Source organism: Lithobates pipiens, unplaced genomic scaffold (assembly GCF_037356315.1).
Source record: "Lithobates pipiens isolate NorthernLeopardFrog02 unplaced genomic scaffold, aLitPip1_a1.2 Scaffold_8, whole genome shotgun sequence".
Lineage (NCBI taxonomy): Eukaryota > Metazoa > Chordata > Amphibia > Anura > Ranidae > Lithobates > Lithobates pipiens.
In genome coordinates, this window is record NW_027507903.1 from 271654849 (window position 1) to 271671523 (window position 16675).

Sequence of the window (16675 nt, forward strand, 5' to 3'; positions counted from 1 at the left end):
CCTAAACTGTGCTTTGTATTGGCAGATTTGGCTTACGGCTGCCAGAGGGGCAAGGCATGGGAAGAGCTTTGAGTTTGCCAGACTGTGAAAAAGTTAAAGGTAAGCACTGTTTCTGCCCGGTTTCGAATCGGGGACCTTTCGCATGTGAGGCGCACGTGATAACCACTACACTACAGAAACCCATTCATGCTGTTTTTTTGAGCCTTGCAAACCGAAAGTCTACCCTAAAGTAAGATCGGTGAAAAGAGCTGCTGAAAGCGACATTGACAAAAAGCACCAGCGCGCTCAAATTGTTTCTGCCCGGTTTCGAACCGGGGACCTTTCGCTTTTTAGGCGAACGTGATAACCACTACACTACAGAAACCTATCACGACAGCAATTTTCGGGTTGGTTGCTCGGAGGTTGGGGTCACCGTATTAGCTATTATTTGCTTCTGGTTGGTTGATAACCTGAGTTCAGTTTACCGTCCTTGCAAATGATACTCTTTGGTAATGAAGCAAAGAAGGAAGAAAGCCCATCTCGGATGCCTAACTTGATACAAATAACATCCTCAAAACAGCCAGTACTGGCAAGATACACTGAGTCATGGATATCACCTCTAGCTTTTCCACACACTTTTCTTACCAGGTCAGCTGAAAACATACGCCAATGGTCGTCAGGTTTTCCAGCTCAGCTGACTAAGCAGGAGAACCAAAGTCCACATTCCAATTGCCTTTGGGCCCAGAAAACAAGTTTGCCTAAACACCAAACACTTACAGCGATGGTCAGCTCATAAACAGTGAAGAAAAAGAGCTCACATTGAAGGTGTTGCACCTAAACTGTGCTTTGTATTGGCAGATTTGGCTTACGGCTGCCAGAGGGGCAAGGCATGGCAAGAGCTTTGAGTTTGCCAGACTGTGAAAAAGTTAAAGGTAAGCACTGTTTCTGCCCGGTTTCGAACCAGGGTCCTTTCGCGTGTGAGGCGAACGTGATAACCACTACACTACAGAAACCCATTCATGCTGTTTTTTTGAGCCTTGCAAACCGAAAGTCTACCCTAAAGTAAGATCGGTGAAAAGAGCTGCTGAAAGCGACATTGACAAAAAGCACTAGCGCGCTCAAATTGTTTCTGCCCGGTTTCGAACCGGGGACCTTTCGCGTGTTAGGCGAACGTGATAACCACTACACTTCAGAAACCTATCACGACAGCACTTTTTGGGTTGGTTGTTCGGAGGTTGGGGTCACCGTATTAGCTATTATTTGCTTCTGGTTGGTTGATAACCTGAGTTCAGTTTACCGTCCTTGCAAATGATACTCTTTGGTAATGAAGCAAAGAAGGAAGAAAGCCCATCTCGGATGCCTAACTTGATACAAATAACATCCTCAAAACAGCCAGTACTGGCAAGATACACTGAGTCATGGATATCACCTCTAGCTTTTCCACACACTTTTCTCACCAGGTCAGCTGAAAACATACGCCAATGGTCGTCAGGTTTTCCAGCTCAGCTGACTAAGCAGGAGAACCAAAGTCCACATTCCAATTGCCTTTGGGTCCAGAAAACAAGTTTGCCTAAACACCAAACACTTACAGCGATGGTCAGCTCATAAACAGTGAAGAAAAAGAGCTCACATTGAAGGTGTTGCAAGACAGCACTTTTCGGGTTGGTTGCTCGGAGGTTGGGGTCACCGTATTAGCTATTATTTGCTTCTGGTTGGTTGATAACCTGAGTTCAGTTTACCGTCCTTGCAAATGATACTCTTTGGTAATGAAGCAAAGAAGGAAGAAAGCCCATCTCGGATGCCTAACTTGATACAAATAACATCCTCAAAACAGCCAGTACGGGATATCACCTCTAGCTTTTCCACACACTTTTCTCACCAGGTCAGCTGAAAACATACGCCAATGGTCGTCAGGTTTTCCAGCTCAGCTGACTAAGCAGGAGAACCAAAGTCCACATTCCAATTGCCTTTGGGTCCAGAAAACAAGTTTGCCTAAACGCCAAACACTTACAGCGATGGTCAGCTCATAAACAGTGAAGAAAAAGAGCTCACATTGAAGGTGTTGCACCTAAACTGTGCTTTGTATTGGCAGATTTGGCTTACGGCTGCCAGAGGAGCAAGGCATGGCAAGAGCTTTGAGTTTGCCAGACTGTGAAAAAGTTAAAGGTAAGCACTGTTTCTGCCCGGTTTCGAACGGGGATCTTTCGCGTGTGAGGCGAACGTGATAACCACTACACTACAGAAACCCATTCATGCTGTTTTTTTGAGCCTTGCAAACCGAAAGTCTACCCTAAAGTAAGATCGGTGAAAAAAGCTGCTGAAAGCGACATTGACAATAAGCACTAGCGCGCTCAAATTGTTTCTGCCCAGTTTCGAACCGGGGACCTTTAGCGTGTTAGGCGAACGTGATAACCACTACACTACAGAAACGTATCACGACAGCACTTTTTGGGTTGGTTGCTCGGAGGTTGGGGTCACCGTATTAGCTATTATTTGCTTCTGGATGGTTGATAACCTGAGTTCAGTTTACCGTCCTTGCAAATGATACTCTTTGGTAATGAAGCAAAGAAGGAAGAAAGCCCATCTCGGATGCCTAACTTGATACAAATAACATCCTCAAAACAGCCAGTACTGGCAAGATACACTGAGTCATGGATATCACCTCTAGCTTTTCCACACACTTTTCTCACCAGGTCAGCTGAAAACATACGCCAATGGTCGTCAGGTTTTCCAGCTCAGCTGACTAAGCAGGAGAACCAAAGTCCACATTCCAATTGCCTTTGGGTCCAGAAAACAAGTTTGCCTAAACACCAAACACTTACAGCGATGGTCAGCTCATAAACAGTGAAGAAAAAGAGCTCACATTGAAGGTGTTGCACCTAAACTGAGCTTTGTATTGGCAGATTTGGCTTACGGCTGCCAGAGGGGCAAGGCATGGCAAGAGCTTTGAGTTTGCCAGACTGTGAAAAAGTTAAAAGTAAGCACTGTTTCTGCCCGGTTTCGAACAGGGGACCTTTCGCGTGTGAGGCGAACGTGATAACCACTACACTACAGAAACCCATTCATGCTGTTTTTTTGAGCCTTGCAGACCGAAAGTCTACCCTAAAGTAAGATCGGTGAAAAGAGCTGCTGAAAGCGACATTGACAAAAAGCACTAGCGCGCTCAAATTGTTTCTGCCCGGTTTCGAACCGGGGACCTTTAGCGTGTTAGGCGAACGTGATAACCACTACACTACAGAAACCTATCACGACAGCACTTTTCGGGTTGGTTGCTCGGAGGTTGGGGTCACCGTATTAGCTATTATTTGCTTCTGGTTGGTTGATAACCTGAGTTCAGTTTACCGTCCTTGCAAATGATACTCTTTGGTAATGAAGCAAAGAAGGAAGAAAGCCCATCTCGGATGCCTAACTTGATACAAATAACATCCTCAAAACAGCCAGTACTGGCAAGATACACTGAGTCATGGATATCACCTCTAGCTTTTCCACACACTTTTCTCACAAGGTCAGCTGAAAACATACGCCAATGGTCGTCAGGTTTTCCAGCTCAGCTGACTAAGCAGGAGAACCAAAGTCCACATTCCAATTGCCTTTGGGTCCAGAAAACAAGTTTGCCTAAACACCAAACACTTACAGCGATGGTCAGCTCATAAACAGTGAAGAAAAAGAGCTCACATTGAAGGTGTTGCACCTAAACTGTGCTTTGTATTGGCAGATTTGGCTTACGGCTGCCAGAGGGGCAAGGCATGGCAAGAGCTTTGAGTTTGCCAGACTGTGAAAAAGTTAAAGGTAAGCACTGTTTCTGCCCGGTTTCGAACCAGGGTCCTTTCGCGTGTGAGGCGAACGTGATAACCACTACACTACAGAAACCCATTCATGCTGTTTTTTTGAGCCTTGCAAACCGAAAGTCTACCCTAAAGTAAGATCGGTGAAAAGAGCTGCTGAAAGCGACATTGACAAAAAGCACTAGCGCGCTCAAATTGTTTCTGCCCGGTTTCGAACCGGGGACCTTTCGCGTGTTAGGCGAACGTGATAACCACTACACTTCAGAAACCTATCACGACAGCACTTTTTGGGTTGGTTGTTCGGAGGTTGGGGTCACCGTATTAGCTATTATTTGCTTCTGGTTGGTTGATAACCTGAGTTCAGTTTACCGTCCTTGCAAATGATACTCTTTGGTAATGAAGCAAAGAAGGAAGAAAGCCCATCTCGGATGCCTAACTTGATACAAATAACATCCTCAAAACAGCCAGTACTGGCAAGATACACTGAGTCATGGATATCACCTCTAGCTTTTCCACACACTTTTCTCACCAGGTCAGCTGAAAACATACGCCAATGGTCGTCAGGTTTTCCAGCTCAGCTGACTAAGCAGGAGAACCAAAGTCCACATTCCAATTGCCTTTGGGTCCAGAAAACAAGTTTGCCTAAACACCAAACACTTACAGCGATGGTCAGCTCATAAACAGTGAAGAAAAAGAGCTCACATTGAAGGTGTTGCACCTAAACTGTGCTTTGTATTGGCAGATTTGGCTTACGGCTGCCAGAGGGGCAAGGCATGGCAAGAGCTTTGAGTTTGCCAGACTGTGAAAAAGTTAAAGGTAAGCACTGTTTCTGCCCGGTTTCGAACCTGGGGACCTTTCGCGTGTGAGGCGAACGTGATAACCACTACACTACAGAAACCCATTCATGCTGTTTATTTGAGCCTTGCAAACCGAAAGTCTACCCTAAAGTAAGATCGGTGAAAAGAGCTGCTGAAAACGACATTGACAAAAAGCACTAGCGCGCTCAAATTGTTTCTGCCCGGTTTCGAACCGGGGACCTTTCGCATGTTAGGCGAACGTGATAACCACTACACTACAGAAACCTATCACGACAGCACTTTTCGGGTTGGTTGCTCGGAGGTTGGGGTCACCGTATTAGCTATTATTTGCTTCTGGTTGGTTGATAACCTGAGTTCAGTTTACCGTCCTTGCAAATGATACTCTTTGGTAATGAAGCAAAGAAGGAAGAAAGCCCATCTCGGATGCCTAACTTGATACAAATAACATCCTCAAAACAGCCAGTACTGGCAAGATACACTGAGTCATGGATATCACCTCTAGCTTTTCCACACACTTTTCTCACCAGGTCAGCTGAAAACATACGCCAATGGTCGTCAGGTTTTCCAGCTCAGCTGACTAAGCAGGAGAACCAAAGTCCACATTCCAATTGCCTTTGGGTCCAGAAAACAAGTTTGCCTAAACACCAAACACTTACAGCGATGGTCAGCTCATAAACAGTGAAGAAAAAGAGCTCACATTGAAGGTGTTGCACCTAAACTGTGCTTTGTATTGGCAGATTTGGCTTACGGCTGCCAGAGGGGCAAGGCATGGCAAGAGCTTTGAGTTTGCCAGACTGTGAAAAAGTTAAAGGTAAGCACTGTTTCTGCCCGGTTTCGAACCGGGGACCTTTCGCGTGTGAGGCGAACGTGATAACCACTACACTACAGAAACCCATTCATGCTGTTTTTTTGAGCCTTGCAAACCGAAAGTCTACCCTAAAGTAAGATCGGTGAAAAGAGCTGCTGAAAGCGACATTGACAAAAAGCACTAGCGCGCTCAAATTGTTTCTGCCCGGTTTCGAACCGGGGACCTTTCGCGTGTTAGGCGAACGTGATAACCACTACACTACAGAAACCTATCACGACAGCACTTTTCGGATTGGTTGCTCGGAGGTTGGGGTCACCGTATTAGCTATTATTTGCTTCTGGTTGGTTGATAACCTGAGTTCAGTTTACCGTCCTTGCAAATTATACTCTTTGGTAATGAAGTAAAGAAGGAAGAAAGCCCATCTCGGATGCCTAACTTGATACAAATAACATCCTCAAAACAGCCAGTACTGGCAAGATACACTGAGTCATGGATATCACCTCTAGCTTTTCCACACACTTTTCTCACCAGGTCAGCTGAAAACATACGCCAATGGTCGTCAGGTTTTCCAGCTCAGCTGACTAAGCAGGAGAACCAAAGTCCACATTCCAATTGCCTTTGGGTCCAGAAAACAAGTTTGCCTAAACACCAAACACTTACAGCGATGGTCAGCTCATAAACAGTGAAGAAAAAGAGCTCACATTGAAGGTGTTGCACCTAAACTGTGCTTTGTATTGGCAGATTTGGCTTACGGCTGCCAGAGGGGCAAGGCATGGCAAGAGCTTTGAGTTTGCCAGACTGTGAAAAAGTTAAAGGTAAGCACTTTTTCTGCCCGGTTTCGAACCGGGGACCTTTCCCGTGTGAGGCGAACGTGATAACCACTACACTACAGAAACCCATTCATGCCGATTTTCTGAGCCTTGCAAACCGAAAGTCTACCCTAAAGTAAGATCGGTGAAAAGAGCTGCTGAAAGCGACATTGACAAAAAGCACTAGCGCGCTCAAATTGTTTCTGCCCGGTTTCGAACCGGGGACCTTTCGCGTGTTAGGCGAACGTGATAACCACTACACTACAGAAACCTATCATGACAGCACTTTTCGGGTTGGTTGCTCGGAGGTTGGGGTCACCGTATTAGCTATTATTTGCTTCTGGTTGGTTGATAACCTGAGTTCAGTTTACCGTCCTTGCAAATGATACTCTTTGGTAATGAAGCAAAGAAGGAAGAAAGCCCATCTCGGATGCCTAACTTGATACAAATAACATCCTCAAAACAGCCATTACTGGCAAGATACACTGAGTCATGGATATCACCTCTAGCTTTTCCACACACTTTTCTCACCAGGTCAGCTGAAAACATACGCCAATGGTCGTCAGGTTTTCCAGCTCAGCTGACTAAGCAGGAGAACCAAAGTCCACATTCCAATTGCCTTTGGGTCCAGAAAACAAGTTTGCCTAAACACCAAACACTTACAGCGATGGTCAGCTCATAAACAGTGAAGAAAAAGAGCTCACATTGAAGGTGTTGCACCTAAACTGTGCTTTGTATTGGTAGATTTGGCTGACGGCTGCCAGAGGGGCAAGGCATGGCAAGAGCTTTGAGTTTGCCAGACTGTGAAAAAGTTAAAGGTAAGCACTGTTTCTGCCCGGTTTCGAACCGGGGACCTTTCGCGTGTGAGGCGAACGTGAAAACCACTACACTACAGAAACCCATTCATGCTGTTTTTTTGAGCCTTGCAAACCAAAAGTCTACCCTAAAGTAAGATCGGTGAAAAGAGCTGCTGAAAGCGACATTGACAAAAAGCACTAGCGCGCTCAAAATGTTTCTGCCCGGTTTCGAACCGGGGAACTTTTGCGTGTTAGGCGAACGTGATAACCACTACACTAAAGAAACCTATCACGACAGCATTTTTCGGGTTGGTTGCTCGGAGGTTGGGGTCACCGTATTAGCTATTATTTGCTTCTGGTTGGTTGATAACCTGAGTTCAGTTTACCGTCCTTGCAAATGATACTCTTTGGTAATGAAGCAAAGAAGGAAGAAAGCCCATCTCGGATGCCTAACTTGATACAAATAACATCCTCAAAACAGCCAGTACTGGCAAGATGCACTGAGTCATGGATATCACCTCTAGCTTTTCCACACACTTTTCTCACCAGGTCAGCTGAAAACATACGCCAATGGTCGTCAGGTTTTCCAGCTCAGCTGACTAAGCAGGAGAACCAAAGTCCACATTCCAATTGCCTTTGGGTCCAGAAAACAAGTTTGCCTAAACACCAAACACTTACAGCGATGGTCAGCTCATAAACAGTGAAGAAAAAGAGCTCACATTGAAGGTGTTGCACCTAAACTGTGCTTTGTATTGGCAGATTTGGCTTACGGCTGCCAGAGGGGCAAGGCATGGGAAGAGCTTTGAGTTTGCCAGACTGTGAAAAAGTTAAAGGTAAGCACTGTTTCTGCCCGGTTTCGAATCGGGGACCTTTCGCATGTGAGGCGCACGTGATAACCACTACACTACAGAAACCCATTCATGCTGTTTTTTTGAGCCTTGCAAACCGAAAGTCTACCCTAAAGTAAGATCGGTGAAAAGAGCTGCTGAAAGCGACATTGACAAAAAGCACCAGCGCGCTCAAATTGTTTCTGCCCGGTTTCGAACCGGGGACCTTTCGCTTTTTAGGCGAACGTGATAACCACTACACTACAGAAACCTATCACGACAGCAATTTTCGGGTTGGTTGCTCGGAGGTTGGGGTCACCGTATTAGCTATTATTTGCTTCTGGTTGGTTGATCACCTGAGTTCAGTTTACCGTCCTTGCAAATGATACTCTTTGGTAATGAAGCAAAGAAGGAAGAAAGCCCATCTCGGATGCCTAACTTGATACAAATAACATCCTCAAAACAGCCAGTACTGGCAAGATACACTGAGTCATGGATATCACCTCTAGCTTTTCCACACACTTTTCTTACCAGGTCAGCTGAAAACATACGCCAATGGTCGTCAGGTTTTCCAGCTCAGCTGACTAAGCAGGAGAACCAAAGTCCACATTCCAATTGCCTTTGGGCCCAGAAAACAAGTTTGCCTAAACACCAAACACTTACAGCGATGGTCAGCTCATAAACAGTGAAGAAAAAGAGCTCACATTGAAGGTGTTGCACCTAAACTGTGCTTTGTATTGGCAGATTTGGCTTACGGCTGCCAGAGGGGCAAGGCATGGCAAGAGCTTTGAGTTTGCCAGACTGTGAAAAAGTTAAAGGTAAGCACTGTTTCTGCCCGGTTTCGAACCAGGGTCCTTTCGCGTGTGAGGCGAACGTGATAACCACTACACTACAGAAACCCATTCATGCTGTTTTTTTGAGCCTTGCAAACCGAAAGTCTACCCTAAAGTAAGATCGGTGAAAAGAGCTGCTGAAAGCGACATTGACAAAAAGCACTAGCGCGCTCAAATTGTTTCTGCCCGGTTTCGAACCGGGGACCTTTCGCGTGTTAGGCGAACGTGATAACCACTACACTTCAGAAACCTATCACGACAGCACTTTTTGGGTTGGTTGTTCGGAGGTTGGGGTCACCGTATTAGCTATTATTTGCTTCTGGTTGGTTGATAACCTGAGTTCAGTTTACCGTCCTTGCAAATGATACTCTTTGGTAATGAAGCAAAGAAGGAAGAAAGCCCATCTCGGATGCCTAACTTGATACAAATAACATCCTCAAAACAGCCAGTACTGGCAAGATACACTGAGTCATGGATATCACCTCTAGCTTTTCCACACACTTTTCTCACCAGGTCAGCTGAAAACATACGCCAATGGTCGTCAGGTTTTCCAGCTCAGCTGACTAAGCAGGAGAACCAAAGTCCACATTCCAATTGCCTTTGGGTCCAGAAAACAAGTTTGCCTAAACACCAAACACTTACAGCGATGGTCAGCTCATAAACAGTGAAGAAAAAGAGCTCACATTGAAGGTGTTGCAAGACAGCACTTTTCGGGTTGGTTGCTCGGAGGTTGGGGTCACCGTATTAGCTATTATTTGCTTCTGGTTGGTTGATAACCTGAGTTCAGTTTACCGTCCTTGCAAATGATACTCTTTGGTAATGAAGCAAAGAAGGAAGAAAGCCCATCTCGGATGCCTAACTTGATACAAATAACATCCTCAAAACAGCCAGTACGGGATATCACCTCTAGCTTTTCCACACACTTTTCTCACCAGGTCAGCTGAAAACATACGCCAATGGTCGTCAGGTTTTCCAGCTCAGCTGACTAAGCAGGAGAACCAAAGTCCACATTCCAATTGCCTTTGGGTCCAGAAAACAAGTTTGCCTAAACGCCAAACACTTACAGCGATGGTCAGCTCATAAACAGTGAAGAAAAAGAGCTCACATTGAAGGTGTTGCACCTAAACTGTGCTTTGTATTGGCAGATTTGGCTTACGGCTGCCAGAGGAGCAAGGCATGGCAAGAGCTTTGAGTTTGCCAGACTGTGAAAAAGTTAAAGGTAAGCACTGTTTCTGCCCGGTTTCGAACGGGGATCTTTCGCGTGTGAGGCGAACGTGATAACCACTACACTACAGAAACCCATTCATGCTGTTTTTTTGAGCCTTGCAAACCGAAAGTCTACCCTAAAGTAAGATCGGTGAAAAAAGCTGCTGAAAGCGACATTGACAATAAGCACTAGCGCGCTCAAATTGTTTCTGCCCAGTTTCGAACCGGGGACCTTTAGCGTGTTAGGCGAACGTGATAACCACTACACTACAGAAACGTATCACGACAGCACTTTTTGGGTTGGTTGCTCGGAGGTTGGGGTCACCGTATTAGCTATTATTTGCTTCTGGATGGTTGATAACCTGAGTTCAGTTTACCGTCCTTGCAAATGATACTCTTTGGTAATGAAGCAAAAAAGGAAGAAAGCCCATCTCGGATGCCTAACTTGATACAAATAACATCCTCAAAACAGCCAGTACTGGCAAGATACACTGAGTCATGGATATCACCTCTAGCTTTTCCACACACTTTTCTCACCAGGTCAGCTGAAAACATACGCCAATGGTCGTCAGGTTTTCCAGCTCAGCTGACTAAGCAGGAGAACCAAAGTCCACATTCCAATTGCCTTTGGGTCCAGAAAACAAGTTTGCCTAAACACCAAACACTTACAGCGATGGTCAGCTCATAAACAGTGAAGAAAAAGAGCTCACATTGAAGGTGTTGCACCTAAACTGAGCTTTGTATTGGCAGATTTGGCTTACGGCTGCCAGAGGGGCAAGGCATGGCAAGAGCTTTGAGTTTGCCAGACTGTGAAAAAGTTAAAAGTAAGCACTGTTTCTGCCCGGTTTCGAACCGGGGACCTTTCGCGTGTGAGGCGAACGTGATAACCACTACACTACAGAAACCCATTCATGCTGTTTTTTTGAGCCTTGCAGACCGAAAGTCTACCCTAAAGTAAGATCGGTGAAAAGAGCTGCTGAAAGCGACATTGACAAAAAGCACTAGCGCGCTCAAATTGTTTCTGCCCGGTTTCGAACCGGGGACCTTTAGCGTGTTAGGCGAACGTGATAACCACTACACTACAGAAACCTATCACGACAGCACTTTTCGGGTTGGTTGCTCGGAGGTTGGGGTCACCGTATTAGCTATTATTTGCTTCTGGTTGGTTGATAACCTGAGTTCAGTTTACCGTCCTTGCAAATGATACTCTTTGGTAATGAAGCAAAGAAGGAAGAAAGCCCATCTCGGATGCCTAACTTGATACAAATAACATCCTCAAAACAGCCAGTACTGGCAAGATACACTGAGTCATGGATATCACCTCTAGCTTTTCCACACACTTTTCTCACAAGGTCAGCTGAAAACATACGCCAATGGTCGTCAGGTTTTCCAGCTCAGCTGACTAAGCAGGAGAACCAAAGTCCACATTCCAATTGCCTTTGGGTCCAGAAAACAAGTTTGCCTAAACACCAAACACTTACAGCGATGGTCAGCTCATAAACAGTGAAGAAAAAGAGCTCACATTGAAGGTGTTGCACCTAAACTGTGCTTTGTATTGGCAGATTTGGCTTACGGCTGCCAGAGGGGCAAGGCATGGCAAGAGCTTTGAGTTTGCCAGACTGTGAAAAAGTTAAAGGTAAGCACTGTTTCTGCCCGGTTTCGAACCAGGGTCCTTTCGCGTGTGAGGCGAACGTGATAACCACTACACTACAGAAACCCATTCATGCTGTTTTTTTGAGCCTTGCAAACCGAAAGTCTACCCTAAAGTAAGATCGGTGAAAAGAGCTGCTGAAAGCGACATTGACAAAAAGCACTAGCGCGCTCAAATTGTTTCTGCCCGGTTTCGAACCGGGGACCTTTCGCGTGTTAGGCGAACGTGATAACCACTACACTTCAGAAACCTATCACGACAGCACTTTTTGGGTTGGTTGTTCGGAGGTTGGGGTCACCGTATTAGCTATTATTTGCTTCTGGTTGGTTGATAACCTGAGTTCAGTTTACCGTCCTTGCAAATGATACTCTTTGGTAATGAAGCAAAGAAGGAAGAAAGCCCATCTCGGATGCCTAACTTGATACAAATAACATCCTCAAAACAGCCAGTACTGGCAAGATACACTGAGTCATGGATATCACCTCTAGCTTTTCCACACACTTTTCTCACCAGGTCAGCTGAAAACATACGCCAATGGTCGTCAGGTTTTCCAGCTCAGCTGACTAAGCAGGAGAACCAAAGTCCACATTCCAATTGCCTTTGGGTCCAGAAAACAAGTTTGCCTAAACACCAAACACTTACAGCGATGGTCAGCTCATAAACAGTGAAGAAAAAGAGCTCACATTGAAGGTGTTGCAAGACAGCACTTTTCGGGTTGGTTGCTCGGAGGTTGGGGTCACCGTATTAGCTATTATTTGCTTCTGGTTGGTTGATAACCTGAGTTCAGTTTACCGTCCTTGCAAATGATACTCTTTGGTAATGAAGCAAAGAAGGAAGAAAGCCCATCTCGGATGCCTAACTTGATACAAATAACATCCTCAAAACAGCCAGTACGGGATATCACCTCTAGCTTTTCCACACACTTTTCTCACCAGGTCAGCTGAAAACATACGCCAATGGTCGTCAGGTTTTCCAGCTCAGCTGACTAAGCAGGAGAACCAAAGTCCACATTCCAATTGCCTTTGGGTCCAGAAAACAAGTTTGCCTAAACGCCAAACACTTACAGCGATGGTCAGCTCATAAACAGTGAAGAAAAAGAGCTCACATTGAAGGTGTTGCACCTAAACTGTGCTTTGTATTGGCAGATTTGGCTTACGGCTGCCAGAGGAGCAAGGCATGGCAAGAGCTTTGAGTTTGCCAGACTGTGAAAAAGTTAAAGGTAAGCACTGTTTCTGCCCGGTTTCGAACGGGGATCTTTCGCGTGTGAGGCGAACGTGATAACCACTACACTACAGAAACCCATTCATGCTGTTTTTTTGAGCCTTGCAAACCGAAAGTCTACCCTAAAGTAAGATCGGTGAAAAAAGCTGCTGAAAGCGACATTGACAATAAGCACTAGCGCGCTCAAATTGTTTCTGCCCAGTTTCGAACCGGGGACCTTTAGCGTGTTAGGCGAACGTGATAACCACTACACTACAGAAACGTATCACGACAGCACTTTTTGGGTTGGTTGCTCGGAGGTTGGGGTCACCGTATTAGCTATTATTTGCTTCTGGATGGTTGATAACCTGAGTTCAGTTTACCGTCCTTGCAAATGATACTCTTTGGTAATGAAGCAAAAAAGGAAGAAAGCCCATCTCGGATGCCTAACTTGATACAAATAACATCCTCAAAACAGCCAGTACTGGCAAGATACACTGAGTCATGGATATCACCTCTAGCTTTTCCACACACTTTTCTCACCAGGTCAGCTGAAAACATACGCCAATGGTCGTCAGGTTTTCCAGCTCAGCTGACTAAGCAGGAGAACCAAAGTCCACATTCCAATTGCCTTTGGGTCCAGAAAACAAGTTTGCCTAAACACCAAACACTTACAGCGATGGTCAGCTCATAAACAGTGAAGAAAAAGAGCTCACATTGAAGGTGTTGCACCTAAACTGAGCTTTGTATTGGCAGATTTGGCTTACGGCTGCCAGAGGGGCAAGGCATGGCAAGAGCTTTGAGTTTGCCAGACTGTGAAAAAGTTAAAAGTAAGCACTGTTTCTGCCCGGTTTCGAACCGGGGACCTTTCGCGTGTGAGGCGAACGTGATAACCACTACACTACAGAAACCCATTCATGCTGTTTTTTTGAGCCTTGCAGACCGAAAGTCTACCCTAAAGTAAGATCGGTGAAAAGAGCTGCTGAAAGCGACATTGACAAAAAGCACTAGCGCGCTCAAATTGTTTCTGCCCGGTTTCGAACCGGGGACCTTTAGCGTGTTAGGCGAACGTGATAACCACTACACTACAGAAACCTATCACGACAGCACTTTTCGGGTTGGTTGCTCGGAGGTTGGGGTCACCGTATTAGCTATTATTTGCTTCTGGTTGGTTGATAACCTGAGTTCAGTTTACCGTCCTTGCAAATGATACTCTTTGGTAATGAAGCAAAGAAGGAAGAAAGCCCATCTCGGATGCCTAACTTGATACAAATAACATCCTCAAAACAGCCAGTACTGGCAAGATACACTGAGTCATGGATATCACCTCTAGCTTTTCCACACACTTTTCTCACAAGGTCAGCTGAAAACATACGCCAATGGTCGTCAGGTTTTCCAGCTCAGCTGACTAAGCAGGAGAACCAAAGTCCACATTCCAATTGCCTTTGGGTCCAGAAAACAAGTTTGCCTAAACACCAAACACTTACAGCGATGGTCAGCTCATAAACAGTGAAGAAAAAGAGCTCACATTGAAGGTGTTGCACCTAAACTGTGCTTTGTATTGGCAGATTTGGCTTACGGCTGCCAGAGGGGCAAGGCATGGCAAGAGCTTTGAGTTTGCCAGACTGTGAAAAAGTTAAAGGTAAGCACTGTTTCTGCCCGGTTTCGAACCAGGGTCCTTTCGCGTGTGAGGCGAACGTGATAACCACTACACTACAGAAACCCATTCATGCTGTTTTTTTGAGCCTTGCAAACCGAAAGTCTACCCTAAAGTAAGATCGGTGAAAAGAGCTGCTGAAAGCGACATTGACAAAAAGCACTAGCGCGCTCAAATTGTTTCTGCCCGGTTTCGAACCGGGGACCTTTCGCGTGTTAGGCGAACGTGATAACCACTACACTTCAGAAACCTATCACGACAGCACTTTTTGGGTTGGTTGTTCGGAGGTTGGGGTCACCGTATTAGCTATTATTTGCTTCTGGTTGGTTGATAACCTGAGTTCAGTTTACCGTCCTTGCAAATGATACTCTTTGGTAATGAAGCAAAGAAGGAAGAAAGCCCATCTCGGATGCCTAACTTGATACAAATAACATCCTCAAAACAGCCAGTACTGGCAAGATACACTGAGTCATGGATATCACCTCTAGCTTTTCCACACACTTTTCTCACCAGGTCAGCTGAAAACATACGCCAATGGTCGTCAGGTTTTCCAGCTCAGCTGACTAAGCAGGAGAACCAAAGTCCACATTCCAATTGCCTTTGGGTCCAGAAAACAAGTTTGCCTAAACACCAAACACTTACAGCGATGGTCAGCTCATAAACAGTGAAGAAAAAGAGCTCACATTGAAGGTGTTGCAAGACAGCACTTTTCGGGTTGGTTGCTCGGAGGTTGGGGTCACCGTATTAGCTATTATTTGCTTCTGGTTGGTTGATAACCTGAGTTCAGTTTACCGTCCTTGCAAATGATACTCTTTGGTAATGAAGCAAAGAAGGAAGAAAGCCCATCTCGGATGCCTAACTTGATACAAATAACATCCTCAAAACAGCCAGTACGGGATATCACCTCTAGCTTTTCCACACACTTTTCTCACCAGGTCAGCTGAAAACATACGCCAATGGTCGTCAGGTTTTCCAGCTCAGCTGACTAAGCAGGAGAACCAAAGTCCACATTCCAATTGCCTTTGGGTCCAGAAAACAAGTTTGCCTAAACGCCAAACACTTACAGCGATGGTCAGCTCATAAACAGTGAAGAAAAAGAGCTCACATTGAAGGTGTTGCACCTAAACTGTGCTTTGTATTGGCAGATTTGGCTTACGGCTGCCAGAGGAGCAAGGCATGGCAAGAGCTTTGAGTTTGCCAGACTGTGAAAAAGTTAAAGGTAAGCACTGTTTCTGCCCGGTTTCGAACGGGGATCTTTCGCGTGTGAGGCGAACGTGATAACCACTACACTACAGAAACCCATTCATGCTGTTTTTTTGAGCCTTGCAAACCGAAAGTCTACCCTAAAGTAAGATCGGTGAAAAAAGCTGCTGAAAGCGACATTGACAATAAGCACTAGCGCGCTCAAATTGTTTCTGCCCGGTTTCGAACCGGGGACCTTTAGCGTGTTAGGCGAACGTGATAACCACTACACTACAGAAACGTATCACGACAGCACTTTTTGGGTTGGTTGCTCGGAGGTTGGGGTCACCGTATTAGCTATTATTTGCTTCTGGATGGTTGATAACCTGAGTTCAGTTTACCGTCCTTGCAAATGATACTCTTTGGTAATGAAGCAAAGAAGGAAGAAAGCCCATCTCGGATGCCTAACTTGATACAAATAACATCCTCAAAACAGCCAGTACTGGCAAGATACACTGAGTCATGGATATCACCTCTAGCTTTTCCACACACTTTTCTCACCAGGTCAGCTGAAAACATACGCCAATGGTCGTCAGGTTTTCCAGCTCAGCTGACTAAGCAGGAGAACCAAAGTCCACATTCCAATTGCCTTTGGGTCCAGAAAACAAGTTTGCCTAAACACCAAACACTTACAGCGATGGTCAGCTCATAAACAGTGAAGAAAAAGAGCTCACATTGAAGGTGTTGCACCTAAACTGAGCTTTGTATTGGCAGATTTGGCTTACGGCTGCCAGAGGGGCAAGGCATGGCAAGAGCTTTGAGTTTGCCACACTGTGAAAAAGTTAAAGGTAAGCACTGTTTCTGCCCGGTTTCCAACCGGGGACCTTTCGCGTGTGAGGCGAACGTGATAACCACTACACTACAGAAACCCATTCATGCTGTTTTTTTGAGCCTTGCAGACCGAAAGTCTACCCTAAAGTAAGATCGGTGAAAAGAGCTGCTGAAAGCGACATTGACAAAAAGCACTAGCGCGCTCAAATTGTTTCTGCCCGGTTTCGAACCGGGGACCTTTAGCGTGTTAGGCGAACGTGATAACCACTACACTACAGAAACCTATCACGAC

The 16675-nt window shown here is 45.6% G+C and overlaps 7 non-coding genes across 7 annotated transcripts; all 7 read right to left on the reverse strand.

The window, feature by feature from the left end:
• Positions 1 to 291: 291 nt before the first annotated feature.
• TRNAF-AAA (transfer RNA phenylalanine (anticodon AAA)) lies at positions 292 to 364 on the reverse strand. The gene has a single exon. It is a non-coding gene; the product is annotated as a tRNA-Phe (tRNA).
• A 5037-nt stretch (positions 365 to 5401) lies between these two features.
• On the reverse strand, positions 5402 to 5474 carry TRNAV-CAC (transfer RNA valine (anticodon CAC)). Its single transcript has one exon. It is a non-coding gene; the product is annotated as a tRNA-Val (tRNA).
• A 111-nt stretch (positions 5475 to 5585) lies between these two features.
• On the reverse strand, positions 5586 to 5658 carry TRNAV-AAC (transfer RNA valine (anticodon AAC)). Its single transcript has one exon. It is a non-coding gene; the product is annotated as a tRNA-Val (tRNA).
• Positions 5659 to 6397: 739 nt separating this feature from the next.
• TRNAV-AAC (transfer RNA valine (anticodon AAC)) lies at positions 6398 to 6470 on the reverse strand. The gene has a single exon. It is a non-coding gene; the product is annotated as a tRNA-Val (tRNA).
• Positions 6471 to 8021: 1551 nt separating this feature from the next.
• On the reverse strand, positions 8022 to 8094 carry TRNAF-AAA (transfer RNA phenylalanine (anticodon AAA)). The gene has a single exon. It is a non-coding gene; the product is annotated as a tRNA-Phe (tRNA).
• A 2600-nt stretch (positions 8095 to 10694) lies between these two features.
• TRNAV-CAC (transfer RNA valine (anticodon CAC)) lies at positions 10695 to 10767 on the reverse strand. Its single transcript has one exon. It is a non-coding gene; the product is annotated as a tRNA-Val (tRNA).
• Positions 10768 to 13551: 2784 nt separating this feature from the next.
• TRNAV-CAC (transfer RNA valine (anticodon CAC)) lies at positions 13552 to 13624 on the reverse strand. The gene has a single exon. It is a non-coding gene; the product is annotated as a tRNA-Val (tRNA).
• Positions 13625 to 16675: the final 3051 nt, after the last annotated feature.